A 15,189-nucleotide genomic window follows, 5' to 3' on the forward strand; every position below is an offset into this window, starting at 1 on the left:
GATGACTGACCTTTGTAAAGGCTGCGCTGAGGCTCAAACTGCATAAACTATTCAGGAATATCATGTAACATGCCGTCTGTGAAAAGCCAATAACCTTGTCCCTGTGGGAGATTAAAACCTTTTTCTAATAAATGTCACACAGAACGGGTCCAATTGACAAAGACGCTGCCTGGAGGGGGGTGAGACAAATGAGGAGTGTTAAAGGGCGCACAAAGCATTTCACCCCGATAGTTCTGAAAAGAAAATACATTTTTATCCAAGTAAGGTTTCAACCTTTCACTTCTCTGTCAGTCAGCATAAAGACCAGCATACTGTACTCTGTCTGCTCTCCTTCATATAGACAATAATGTGCTTTCAACGCAATATTTTAATATAATTTCTTGTAATTTTGGAACCTCAAATCTTACTCAAACTCAGGAAATTGCCCTTGCAAAATTGCAAAAATGCAAATGTAAATGCAACATCTTTTTTCTTTAAGCATCGTACACAGCGTAACACATTCAGATATTATCTTTATCTTGATAAACCATCAATGCTGCTATATTTAAAAACAGCACAACACAGTACCTGCCTGTGAAGGCGTGGAACTGTTTTATTTTGGTATCAGTCTTTCAAACGTGTTTTTTTGTTGTTGACTGAACAAATGAAATTCACATTGCAAACTGTGTGGAGCATCACTTTCTGTATTATAAGATAACTGATACTGGATTTTTAATTTATATCAAGCAGTTTAAATTAAGGCTGCACAATATATTGATATTTTATTGATATCAAGATATAAGAATAGATATCAATTTAGATTTTAGATGTCGTAGCATTTTAAGTGTTGTCTTTTCCTGGTTTTAGATGATGCATTACAGTAAAGGGATTTAATGTTTTTGAACTTTCCAAAGTGTTGTAGCTGCTCTTTTATTTGCTTTAACTCTATTAGTCATTACATTTACATAACTGATGATTATTCATCAAATATTTAATTGTGTAAATATTTTGTAAAAGCACCAGTAGACAACCCTACAATATTGTTCCAATAATGATATTAAGGTATTTGGTTGAAAATATTTTGATATTTGATTTTTTTTTAAATTTTTTAAATCACCCGGCGCCCAATTTATAAAACAATTTATATAACTTCAAATTAACAAACACTGATGAGGATGTTTGAATGTCTTTATCTCTCACCGACTTGACGAAATACAGATATATCTGTTTTACTCAAACTTTTCTGTTTCCTTTCCAAAAAACGGTATTCTGCCAACATCTCTTTAGACAGAATCACATCAGTTGTTGACACAAGGCATTTTATTGTGAAACATTTGCAGGCCCGTGCTGTTGACAGTATAGGAGCTTTGACGGCTTCATAAATGAGTGAAATGTGTGCTTGTAATTGTGTAAATACAGTACTCAGAGCAGCAGGCGGCCCTATAGAAGTGTCACAGCAACAACACGACAAGTGTGAACACCGCGGGCGCGCAAGATGTTGTAGTGCAGCGAGGTTGCCGTCGCGTACCGCTAACACAATGGAGTGTGTACCAGGCATCAGCTCCTCCATCTCATCTTCTTTTTGCTCCCGCAGTGCCAGTTATTTTATCAACCACAACCAGGCGGCAACCACTACAAGTGAACTCTAAATTAAAATCAAAATTAGCTCACAATCTGTGCACAGTCACGTGGGTGCAACCGCCTCTTACACCTACCGCCACATTTGAAACCGCTTGCCCTCATTGCACTGACTGGGAGCGATGAGTTAGTGCCTTGCAGTGTAAAAGCCCCGTAATAGATGTCTTTTTACTCCACATATTCTCATTCCTGATCAAAACGTGGCCAATTTAACAGTTAAGCTCTCTTGTTTGTAGTATTTATTACAGCATGCAGTTATTTCTGTTTTCAGTGATCGCTTGAGTTCAAACATCCGTCAGGTGTACAGCAGGTGTGCTGCAGAAACTGGAGTAGCAGTGGAGAAAATCTTGACAGAAGAGACAGACAGACAGTCAAAGGCTTGCTGCTGTTAATGCTGCTGGTGTCAGAACTGAAGCTTATTTTTACGTCCTCACTTATTTTAAGTTGCTCTGTATAAGAACATAAGCTTAAACAGCTGAAATGGAAAAGCTGAGAGTGTAAAAGAGACAGAAGGAAATACTGCAGAAGAAAAGAAAAGATGTAGAGCAGACTGACAGATGGACAAAGAAAAGCAGCACAGAAAATGTGCCTCCACATGTCTCTAAGAGAGAGGTGGAATGATGGAGGCGGATCAGTACATACTGTATGTATGTTAACAGATGCATAGATGATAGTTGGAAAAAGAAGGTTATTAAATTGATGTCGTGGATACAAGGATTTCCATGCTGTTGTGACTGCTTATGCTGTATTTACTGACCGCAGAGAAGCTGAAACTGCTCAAAAATAGTGTGGAAATATTCCAATCAACTTGCTCCAAAAGCCACCAGCCGAATCAACAAAACTCTAATATTTCCCCCACTAAGCCCCGGCAGTTGTCTGCGACAACACCCGTTGCTAACAGGCTTATTATAAAAATAAATAAATAAATAAGTAAGTAAGCCTGGCCGTGAGATACACTTCCACACCACAAAACTTCATTCAGCCCTGCTCTGCTTGTAAGGCGTACGGTGCAACAAAGCAGACAGCCAGTTTGGGATTTTTCCTGAACAGAGGGATGCTGTTGCCAACTATGTGGATTCTCCCTCACAAAGTTATCTGAGGACACACACAAATGTTGGAGAGCTTTATACGTTGAGAATTAAATTCAGCAGGAGTTGTAACACTAATGCAGACGGGGAACTCTGCGTGGCCTCTCTGTCGCCTGAGTGACATAAATCGAGATTGTTGCTGGTGCCTCCGTTTTCACTCTCCTGTGTTATTACACAGGACAGCATGGCTTTGTCATGTGGAAACTTTTTAAATAAAAGGTTCTGTACGTGACATTCAGTGCATTAATCTAACAGCAATCCCTTATTTGCTGTATAGTCATAGTGGAGTAGTGGCAGCCTGTCTGTTTCTACAAACCAGGAGCGCACCGACTGTCAGCTGCTGTCTGTAATACACTGACTATCCACAAGTCTCTCATGTAGCCCCTCTTCAAAAACCCCAAACTGTCCCTTTAATGTAATTGACCGTTTTGTATTTTTTTAAAAAGTATTGTTTCAGCAATGGTATCGGTAAAATCCTAATTACTCCTAACCTTAAAATGAACTGTTTTGGTTCAATCTTAACGCTGTCATCAGTGTCGGCTCCAGATGCAGCAGGAAAAAAACTGTTTTCAGCCGGCAGGTTGATGATCGACTAGCTGGTGAACGTAATGGAACATTTAGCAGCTAAAGGGACAGATATTTCCCTTAGGAGCTGGTGGAGAGAAAAACAGCTAATCAGAGTGAATATGACCTAACGTACATTCATCAGGTGGACAGAAAATGACTCGATATAAATGCTAATGTTGCTCTGTCTGCTGGATTCGTGTGCAGGTAACTGTTGACTAACAAGATCACCATATGAAGTTAAATGTTGTTTACAGCTTGTTTCTGCAGCCCCCAAGTCACCATCATTTTGTTACTGACTGACACTAACACCAAAGTGATTATGCTTATAGCAAAGCATAGTTTTTATATTATATTTAACTCAAATGTCAGGTGAAAACAACAGCAGCAACACTGGAATCAGCAGAGTTGTAACTGAGCAGAACAAAGAGTAAAAATAGAAACGCGTCACTGAAAGAAACATAAACTTCATAAATAGAGAAATTGAGTGGAGTACCTCCTACACTGTTTGGCAGGTAGAATAGTCCAAAATCGCTGCAGCAGGTAAACCTCAGCAACCAAAAGTGTAATTAAACTGAAGATTTCCACTTTAATAACTGCATATGTCACGTCAATATGTTTTGCCGTCGAGCCGTTTTAGACCCAGGATGTCTTTTGACACCTTCTGGAGTGTCACCGAGCCTCAGGCTGTGATCAGACACGAGGCTTTTCTCAAGGTGCCGCCGTAAATGTCGAGTAACAGAAGGAGCTAAAGGCATGCGAGGAGCATTTCTTCATCCTTGTTGCTATGCAACAAAAACTAGTTTTCTTTATTTTTAGATAATAGCTTTGGCTTTTTTTTGTGTTTACTAGGAAAGTATTTAATAGAGAGTGAAAAAATATGAAGGCAGACAAGAACGATATAGAGAGAGAGAATTATGTAACTGTAGTCTGATGCATTGTGAAGATGTTATGTAGTGTTCGTGGTGTACCAGCTACTAGAAGTGTCTCAGCTTAAAGGGACATTTCACTAATTTTACCCAACAAGCTCAGTTTACTCGTCATAGGGAATACTGGGTGTGGCTAATGTCAGCATCTTTTCAGTATAATGTCAGATGTCTCAGGGTGGAAAATAAGGTAGGTGTCTCAAAATATTGATTTATTATTGAGTGACTGGTGAATTTGAACATTTATCTGTCAGTGGCTGGTAGATGTTCACGTTTTTCAGCATTTAACAACTAACATCATTGAACTACTATAAATAAACTATTTAAAATGAGTAAACAAATAAAACAAAATGTTGAACTAATAATAATAATAATAATAATAATATAAATAAAATAAAAATACATGAATAGATCAGCGATGGTCCCAAAACATATATCGTTCCCAACAGAATCAAATGAAGTCTAGTTGGCTAGTTGTGGTCAGAGGTCAGCGAACGGTTTTCAGAAATATTTCCAACCTAATTTTTTAGGGTGTAAGTACGCTGTTAAAGACGTAAAGTTTCACTCAAAATGTGTTAAAACAAACTGAATGTTGGTGGCCTTTATGGTTCCAGTTCAATAAGATGCATTTCTTTGCCACATAGGATATTACATCAGTCCTTTTCACAGATATGGGGTCCATCATCTTGTCCAATTCTGGATGTTCACATTTTAAAAAATGAATTTCTCATCCTGGCTGTCATATCACAGGGAAAAGACCCCGAGAGGCTATTTCCACAGACTGCTTACATACACAGTTACAGTTGGAAAGGATTACGTATGTGTCTTAGACAGACATGCTTTGACACCTTATTAACATCTGGTTCGAGTTTATTTGAGCAGTCATATTTCAGTCCATCTGTAATGCTTCTTGGATCGATTTATGCTATTTTGATACCCCAAAGCTATCTAATCTTCCCAAGACGTATGTATGTTATGACTCTGTGTAAATGAGTTCTGAGATACAGGGTTCCCACCATCGTGAATAACCTGGAATAGTCACGGAAAAAGCAAGGCCAGTTCTGTCAAAAACGTGTTGTCACCTCGTCTTTCCACCAAACAATAGAAAAGTATTGACTCAGATCGTTAAGGAGTCTCGTTAATGGTATCAGTATCAATAAAAATGTGTGATCCCCATCCCTACTGGACGCAATGTCAGACTAGAGATAGAAACGTGTAACGAGTCGACAATTCTGTCTGATATCAGGCAAACGTCCTCCTGCAGTCCAAAGATGTGCAGTTAAGTGGTGACTAAATTGCTCTTAAGTGTTTATGTGAGTGTGAACGGTGCTCTGTGAAAAGGTGGTGTTAACTGTTATTCACATTCATGGTTGCATCAGATCCTGTTTTGTAAATGTCTTCCAGTGAGCGTTAGCACGCCACTGACTTGACATTTAACTGAAATGTTTCTGATAATGCAGAAGAAGCGTGCGTGTGTGTGTGTGTGTGTGTGTGTGTGTGTGTGTGTGTGTGTGTCCAGACTGTTTGTATCAGAGCTGACTTCCCATGAGCTTGATGTAAAAACACCTCCGCACAAGGTAAACACTGTTACCATAGAACCTGTAACTATGGCGAGGGAATCAGGCTTAGCTTTACACAACCAACAGACGTGCGGACACACACAACACACACACACACACACTTAGAAAACTACAAGGTGGAAAGGCATTTAATTTAAAAGTGTTAATCTTTAACCTTAATGACTTGGTAGCAACGCTCCCACCAGTGACATTTTCAGGATTAAACTGAATTGAGAAGTTAAGAGAGAGAGAGAGAGAGAGTGTGTGTGTGTGTGTGTGTGTGTGCACCTCCTTTTGTATCCATGGCGGTGTGACTAATAAGAAAGGCATTAGTTTTTCTTAACCTGCCATGAGAAAGTTATCCCTCACGTTTCAATTAAAAAAGAATATGGCTTTGGCTTTACTCAGCCTTTTGTTCGATATTGCTGTTAACGCATCAAACAAAAGTGGAGTTTTCCATCTGTGTACAGTAAATGTATATGAGTGGGTGTATGGCGAGCACTCTGTAAACAGCTGAGTCTCTTGGCAGCATGTACAGCTGGAGTCCCACACTCCACTTAACTCACACAGAAGCCAGATGAGCACATGAGTAAGACACACGCACACAGAAAACAAACCAATCTCTTATCTGCTCACATGCACCGATACATGCATGTTTTACTGTAATGTATATAATCGTCTGCACTTTTGGTATGTTAATAAAGCTGTAAACCTCCCCTCAAGTGGAAATCACATTGATGGCTAGAAATACATGTTGGAGACGGAGCATAGGCACAGATAATAATAAATCTGGGCGACATGGCAACGGACGCTAATAAAGGATGTTATATTGCAAAGGGACTTGCTGCATCTTGTCCACTTACTTCCAGAAATGGCAGTACGAATCCAGTGTACCCGCTCTCTGAATGATAAACATAAAGTAGAGTGATGTGCCTGCAGAGATGCATACAGCCTGGTCTGCTGTGTGTCCTACTGTGTTTCTCTGCAGTCAATAAGATGATTAATGTTCTGCAGATGGTTGTCCTGTAAAAACTGAATCTGTCCAAGTTACATCAAAAAATGTTGCTCTGATCTTGTTATTATTATTTATCTAAATTGATATTCTTTTAAATTCTGTTTCAGGCTTCAGGCTTCAGGCTCTCTGTGCAGATTTACTGAAAGATCTTAACTGGACTGGACAACCTGTTACACCGTGAGAACATTGAGACCGACATCAGGTAAATTATTCATGCTTACACACTGCTCTATGCTATGCATGCTTACACAACATACCACAGTATATCTTACCTGAGAGCTCAGCTCTAAAATTTTATTATTTTATGGACTTCATCTTAGTTAACCAGAAGGCATCTCAGTTGCAATTCTGCTGTTTTTAGTGTCTAGGTAAAGTAAAATCTGTGGTTTCTTTCGATACACATCATAAATGTTTGAAAATACTGGTAACTATACAAAACTGAATTGTGGACTCTGTATTGTAAATATACCCCCTCCCAAACCATTAAAAACTAATGTTAGAGGTAGGGAAGACAATATTTGAAGGTTATGTCGCGATACACAATATATTTCACAATATTTTTAAATGTCTGTTAAACTAATGTTAACTACTAAAATAAAAACATTATTGAAATATTGATTTAATTAAATACAGTTATATTTAAGTTAAATGTTGTACTTTTATCATAACATTTGAAGAAGAATGTTATATTTATAAGAAAAGTAGCTATTGCCATTAAAAAAGTTGAGTACACTACTGTTATAATACAGGTTAATAAAACACTGTTACAATGTTAAATTAAGTATAAAGTTAAATAAAGCACTGTTATAGTAAAGTTAAATAAGGTATTGTTATAATTAAATAATCAAAGTGGGACCCATTGTGCTTTTATTTTAATGTACCTGACTCAGCTCAGGCCAGAAGTGTCCATGTTTTTACTGTGGACTTAAAGCGTCCAGTCAACAGCTGGATGTTAGTGTTAGCGGACAGTTAAACAGATACCGCGGCGCCTTTAACCCTTAGGATTCATTCACTGTGGGCGGACAACAAACAAACAGCTCTCCACTTCATATGTTACCAATATTTATTTATAGTAGTAATGGTGCTCCTTGGTTGCAAAATGAAATGAAATAGTCACCGTCTGGAGCCTTGCAAAAGCCCTGCTTGGTGTGTGTGTATGTGTGTGTGTGTGTGTGTGTGTGTGTGTGTGTGTGTGTGTGTGTGTGTGTGTGTGTGTGTGTGTGTGTGTTCGATACATACCCTTAGTTAGAGTGCATAGCATCAGTGTTGTTTCATTCGACCGTGTGTGAAGTTCAACAAGCTTGTTTAGCTCTTTCAGTCTAATAAATACATGAATAAACATCTCTGTGAGGTATTACAATAAAAAAAAACACGAGCAAAATAGCTGTTATGAATGTCCCCTTCAGTCGTTCAGCCTGAATCAGCTGCCTGTCCCGGCAGCTGGTGGTTACTAGTGTAGTTGTGTACTTTGCGCGAACACTAGCTGCTGAAGGAACGATGCGGTTCTCGTAATCTGCAGCCTGTTTTGTGCGCTTTGCTGCTCAGTCTGAGTCTGCTGCTTTGCAGCGGCTCGGTCATTGTTTTAGCTCCTTCGGTGGACACGCCCCCAGTGTCTCCGAGAAGAGAATGCTGCTAAATTTTTCATAATTTTGAAACTTTTTAAACATTTTTTAGCGATTTTTAAAAAATCATTCAAATTTAGTTGGATGATTAATAAAACATTTTTCTTTTGTGTCACAAACTCGTGACATATTTAGTTTTATTTTACCCAAACTTTTATGTTTTGTTTCATGTCTTTTTCACTGGTTGCAATTTTACCACAACACACAATAACACACTCACAGCGATTTTGCCAGCAGTCTGAAGGTCAGAAAGATAAAAGGATTTAACCCTTTATTCTTCACACAACTTCTCCCGTCATTTTTCCTTTGTAAACCCGAGTGAAACGCCATGAGTGCCTTTGAGCAGGAAGTGTGTGCCTTTATCCTCATTTGTATGATTCGTACTGCAGTGTCAAAACTACAAAAACAAGCAACAAAGAAAAAGGCACAGAGCTCTTTGAGGGAGCCTCAAGGAGGATGGGACATCCGCATTTTCTGAACAGGTTAAAAAACGTTTAGATGTGATCGGACAGCATACCGAGCCCTTTACTGTCTTACAACACCCCAGAAAGAGCCACTTGGACTGAATCCTTTGGAAAATCCAAAATTTGAACCATTTTTTGTGTCTTTATAGTGTACCTATTGCAGTTTGGTGAGCTCACAATTTGTTAACATGAATTGCTGAAAATCTGCTACTTTAAAGATGTAAGAAATCTAGTAAATCAATCAATTTTAAGCCACATCCAAACATTCAGCTCATCCTGTTGAATACCAAATACCCAATCACGATCTTCTGGCTACAAGCTTTCTACTTTAACCTTGAGGCTAAGAAGTTATTTAAGAGTCCAGGGACAAAAAGGCCAAGCAGTCTGGTCAGTATGTCGGCCGCTGGAAAGACAGCCAAGAGGATTGGCTCTGCAGTCTGAGTCGTGTAAACAACGTCCCAGATTACCATCAGATAATCGAGGCTGAAGCTGGGCTGCAAAGGTGACAATGACAGACAGGAACTGTGACCCGCAAACCAATCCAAAGAGACAGTCTAACATCTACCTGCAGACAGTTAACATGAGAAAAGGAGACGTGCCATTAAATTGTCTGTGGCAGAACTTCCTTAAAGACTGCACGAAAACAAAACTTATTCAAGTCCTCTTATAAATAAATACATTTTAAAAAATAAATAAATAAAATGAAGTCTTTAGACGTAAAGTAGAACTAAAAAAAAAAAAAAAAAAAACAGTTACTGAAGCATCTGGCATGCAGCTGTGGTGGAATTAACTTAAATACTTTATTGTTTTATCATGATAATTATTAATTTTTTTGTTTTCTATCATAAGAGATGCTTTTCAGTTTTACAGCCTGTTGTGACCCGTTGTTTTCCTCTAGGAAAGTGTTTTCTTTCAGTGTTGCACAAAATAATATGCAAGTTTTTGAAATTTTCAAGTTCAGTACTTTTAAAATGACAATAGTTTACCAAAAATTGCCAGTAAGCTAAATCTACCTCAGTCCTTGACGCCGATCCACTAACTTTTTCACCGGACTATTTTACAATAAACATTCTGGCTAAATCTTAAGTCAGTAAATAATTTGTGTTTGTTTTTTCTTTTGTTTTGATTGGTGTTAAATTGGTCCTAAATTAAAGTCAGGGTGGCATTTAAGAAGTCTTAAATCTAACTCGCCTTAAGCTGTGGGAACCCTGCCAACCAAGCGTAAGCTGCACAGCCAGTCGCTGGTCTAGATCTTACACTCTAAAGCCTCATTCCCACTGCACAAAAAACCCCGCTATCATCCGCTAACTTTCGCTTTTCAGTGCAATGGGAGTGCATATGATCGGCATTCACACCCGGGTCAAATGACTCTGCAGTAGACTCTGGGTTTTATTGCTTCTGGCTGTGATGGGTATTGATGGGAACACAAAATGTGGTCATTTCAGCTCCTTAACTGTGTAGAGGAAATGACGTGCCGTCACTAATTACCCTCCGTCTCCTCCTGAGCAGCGCTAAAACATTCCAGTAATGGCGACTTGTTTAACTTCCGGTACTTTCCCGGGTTTGTGTGTAAAAGCCAGATGTTTGGTGTGTTTGTGTTTTTTTGTGCAGTGGGAAAGAGGCTCAACAATACTAATCCCAGTTCTCCTCATAAGTCAACTAGGACTGGTTGAGATTGACCAATAACACTTTTCTAGATCGATCATACTTGACACACAGCGTCACTGAGAGCTACATTACAGGCCTAAAAAGCGTCACGGCCGTGTTCCCGTGACACATCCCACTCAGGGACACTGAGTGAAGGCCGCAAGCATTTTTGTTAAGAGGTGTGACGAGCGGCACCGACGCTAAACGGCACGTTGGAAGATGAAGGCCGTTTAGGGTAGTCATCTCCGGCGTTTGGCGTGTTGACCCCTTACCGCCACACATCTGCAATTACAACTCAGCATGTCCCCGGAGTCGACTCGTAGCAGGGCGCCAATGAAGCGGAACAAGGGGACAGAGAATGCATGACTTACCATCCATTCAGCAGGACAGAGCCGCTCGCTTCGCTTCGCCCTCGCCTCTCCTGCTTGGCTAACCAGGCCTGACCCAAATATGACGTCCCCGAATGAGACATGGCTTTAGCAGCACCCGGGGAAGTGTCAGCTCTTACTCCAGTGCACTGCCTCTATTTATTTCCCTTTTTCCCTTCTTTCTTGGCCCTTTAAATAAGCCGATCTCTTCGCAGCCTTTCTTGCCCCAGCGATCTTTTGATTTTTCGTCTCTACCTGTGCTCTCACTCCAGCTGCCACATTTCTCACCTGCTCCGTCAGATAGCTGGGAGCTTAAGCTAATGGTGGCATTATAATATTACCTTGAAATGTCTCAAACTTTCAACAATCTTAATGCCACAGCTCTTATCTCTCCTCACTTAGTCTGCTGATACGTCAGCCCCCGCTGAAGCAAGCAGTCTAAATGAGATGCATCACTTTCCTCTCAGAATCCAGGAGCTGCTAGTTCACTCTATTGATCTGCTTCTTCCCCTTTTTTATGCCGTAAGAGCGCGCTTCAGCACCGAGACTCCGTGCTTCAGTGAATGGCCTTTCACTGTGAAATGTGTAACTGCGATGGAGTCATGCGGTGCTGCTTGAATTCAACAGTTTGCATTGTCTTACGAAAACTTAACCAAAGCCGTATCAATAAAAGAAGTCCCTCTAATTATGAAAACGTTTCTTTGAAGCTCTGTTAATTTTAAATTCCTTTACAAGTAACCAAATGCTTCATAACTTCACTGACAAGATTAATACACAGTTTTTTTGTTATTATTTGAAAGCAAATGAGGCTGTCGCAGTGGGGGGTCTTTGAGTCTGTAACAAAGCTTATCTTGGATTCTCTTTTGAAGGAAAAATGTGCCTTTTCACAAAAGAAGAAAACGGTGTTTGCAAACAGCAGAGGAAGAAAGTGATGAGCATTTGACACGTTGGTGTGTTTCATTTGAAGATTAAAGTTTGAGGCAGTTGCCTTCACTTAATTTTTTTCTTTCTTAAATACATCGATTAGTTGCTCTTAGCTTTTAAAATCAGGCTTCAACCTTATTACGTTTTTTTCCACCTGCCTTGTCAAACAAGTAGGTCTGAAATAAACCAAAGTCAAATTTCACTCGGCCCCATTCACATTGTTTTATCAAAAAACAACAAAGACTAAAGCTAACTGTCATGAAAAATAATTCCATTTTATCAGCCGTGCTCTCAAACTTGAGGCATGCTGCGTTGTAGATACTTCGGGTTTTACCCACATCCTCGCCATGTAATTAAACTCGTTTCCAGGATAACAGAAATGCTTCAGCCCATAAACTCGATCATGTTGTTTTCTCGCGAGTGCCCGATCAGTATGTTGCATGTGCAACTCTCAACAAAGATGATAAGGAGCTCAAACCTGATCTATTTCCATCGCCAGCTTTGGAAAACAACGTGTTCAGATTGAATGATAAGATAAAATTGATTAGATTGCAAGCTGACCAGTACACAGATTTCAGGTTGTTTTGGGCACTGATTAGGGCTGCAACTAGCAGTTTTTTTGATTACTGATCAGTATGCAGATTATTTTTATATTTTTTTGATCGTATAGTCTGTATAAATGTCAATATATTGTGGAAACTGCTCATCACAGTTTCTCAGTGTTGTTTCTGTCTGTACGCAGCACTAAAAAAGGTACTGAGGTTTGCTGAAGGACTCTCGGCTCTTGAAGCAGCACTGTTGTGACAGTAATCTGACTTCTGTCTCTTTGATTGTCTCAGTCATTACGATGCGTACCCTGAGTGGCGTGTCACCCATAAACACTGGTTTGATGATCCCATAAACAATAAAAGTTTAATAAGAGCTGATAGATGGAGACATAATAGCTTAATGGACTGTAATAGCTCAATAAAATTAAAACTAATTGAAAAGAGCCATAATGAAGGATGAGTCCTCAGTTTTCTGCCGATTTATATGTCACATAAACTGTTGTCTCCTTGTCCTCGGACTTTAAATTGTCAGGGAAGCGTCGTATGAAAAGTGAGGGAAACTTTTACACTCTGGAGCTGAAGTTCAGAGTTTTTAACTGCCTGTCCACCACCGTTTTAACTTTCCAGTGAGCTTTTTTGATGTTCAGCCGCTGCCCGTCTCCAGCTGTCTCCTCCATTAAATTAGTTTCTTTAAGTATATACATAGTATATAGTGCTTTCACTTTGGTAGCATCGAGCCCATTTTAGGAAATGATGTCATCTTTCCTTTAGGTGGTCATAAAATTGTTGGTGTTGTTTGCTCAGTTTGTGTTTGAGGATTTTTCTCACATTCAAACGGCTGAATAATGATTTTGGATTGAAGCGCTTCATTTACAGCTGGCCACCTCGTCTGGCTGGCTGAGCCTTCAGAAAGACTAATCCCAGATTTGTGGATCCATTTCAGGAGTAACAACATGTAGCTAAAGGCTATTTTGATATCTTTTCACAGGAGTGGAGCTGCAGGCGAGGAATTAAAGCGCTGTACAATGTTTCTTTTTGTGTTCTGATTATGCGGCGTGATCTTCCCCTACAAAGCTGGGGCAGCAGCAGCTTAAATGTAAAAGAAGCGAGTGTGTGATGAGAGTGTTTCCAGTTTGTATCTTTAACCTGATAGAAAACCTCTCAGGTGGAAATGAAAAGCATGTTTCTCTTTAATAACTAACAGGCAAACGCAGCACACTGTGACATTAATTCTAAAATGCAATAATACAGATAATGAGAAGATTATGTTCCTCCACCACAAAAGGTTTATTTCACAAAAACACAAATTTGTATGCAGCTGTTTGAGTAATGAAAAGAACAGTGAACAGAGGAGAACCTGGCTGCAGCTAATAATTATGTATTATTCTGCCTTTTTTCAATCAATTGGTTAATTGTTCGGACTGTATAATGTCAGAAAATAGTAAATAAAAATTGTCCATGACAGTTTTTCTGGAAAATATAAATTGAATTCAGCCCGTTTGCAAGACAAAAAAGTTGGCATTGAATGTTTCTGCAAACCACGGATTCATTACGTTTTTGCATTTCATATGTATCATATCAACATTTCTAAAGTAAAGTGGAGGGGAAGTTAGAGGGCGAGCTGCAGACCATTGTTCGAGGCCAACAAACGACAAAACTGACAGTTCATCAGTGTTTTCAGTTGTGTTTGAGCCACCGAACATGGACACTTTTTAGTGACACATTGTAGCATTTCCAACAGCTTTTCTAGCTGCAGCACCATTTCTGGCATTTGAGCCAATGAACTCAGGTGCTTTTTAGCAACGCACTGCAGCAAAGGCACTGTCAAATGCAAAGGCATTTTCAGTGTCCTTTTCAGCTGCTTTTTTCAGTGACATTTACTTTAGCATTTGAGTGACCAAACTTGATTTTTATTAAAACTTCATGTTTTCAGTAGCTTTTTTAGTTGTTTTTCCAACTATGTTTCTAGCAGCGTTGAAATAGGGTGTTTTTTGGCACCCTATTTGGCAGCATTTTAGCATGTATTGTTTGGGTATTTTAATAAAAAACATAATCATTTACTAACCATAACTGTTATTTTCAACCAAATATTAATAACAGCATTGTTGAAGCCTAAAGAAACCCTAAATTTGAGTGTATCTGCTACAAAAGTACGTTTACATGTTACAGAAATGTTTGCAGAAATGTAGACTGCCAACATTTATTCCAGATATTGGGATGATATCAAACAAACAGAAAATCCTCACATTTAGTGTTGGGCAACTCCACTCAGTGTTCAGTGTGAACACTTTTTTTTTAAAAACCTTTTGATTATCAGAATTTCCTGGACTGTGCAATGCTACTGAGGTGCAGAAATACATTTAACTTGTAGTGCAGTGAAGTTTCACAAAATTTCGTGAGATATCCCGATGCAAAATGCAGACATATTATTTCTGAATTTCCAACTAGACTTTTTCAGAAGCGAGCAGCTTATGTTTTAATAGTAGTGAGCTCCACCAACAGAGCAAATGTGTGTCACTGTTTAAATGACAAGCTGAGCATTGGAGCGTCCAGCCAACATTTCTTAGATAAAACTTATATTTTTCTTCTCTTTTCGGACATAGCATGCTGCATGATAAAATATCTGTAAATGTGGGCAGTAAGATGGAGATTTTGAAATGTGTGTCAGTTCTGTGCGTATTCACCTGCGATGGCCTGCTTACCTCTGTGCTGCAGTGACACATTGCCTCTGGCAATCAGCTGACATTATGTTGTAGGCCAGTAAAGCTGTGCCTGTTAGTGTCCTGAAGCGTCCCGATGCCATCGGGCATCACTGTCAGTGCAATGACATGACTGCGTGTGACAGCA

The 15,189-nt window shown here is 39.3% G+C and overlaps 1 protein-coding gene and 1 long non-coding RNA gene across 29 annotated transcripts in view; one reads left to right on the forward strand and one right to left on the reverse strand.

Moving 5' to 3' along the window:
- prom1a (prominin 1a) overlaps positions 1 to 15,189 on the reverse strand; it is a 105,374-nt gene that overhangs the window by 77,785 nt on the left and 12,400 nt on the right. The window lies entirely within an intron of this gene.
- Positions 1 to 15,189, forward strand: part of LOC121947885 (uncharacterized) — an 84,746-nt gene that overhangs the window by 55,748 nt on the left and 13,809 nt on the right. The window contains exon 4 of the long non-coding RNA XR_015777203.1: positions 6,877 to 6,971. This is a non-coding gene — a long non-coding RNA (uncharacterized LOC121947885). The remainder of the gene's footprint in view (positions 1 to 6,876; positions 6,972 to 15,189) is intronic.

This window comes from Plectropomus leopardus, chromosome 8 (genome assembly GCF_026936395.1).
Source record: "Plectropomus leopardus strain MGB_pleo_1.0 chromosome 8, ASM2693639v1, whole genome shotgun sequence".
NCBI classification, from domain to species: Eukaryota; Metazoa; Chordata; class Actinopteri; order Perciformes; family Serranidae; genus Plectropomus; species Plectropomus leopardus.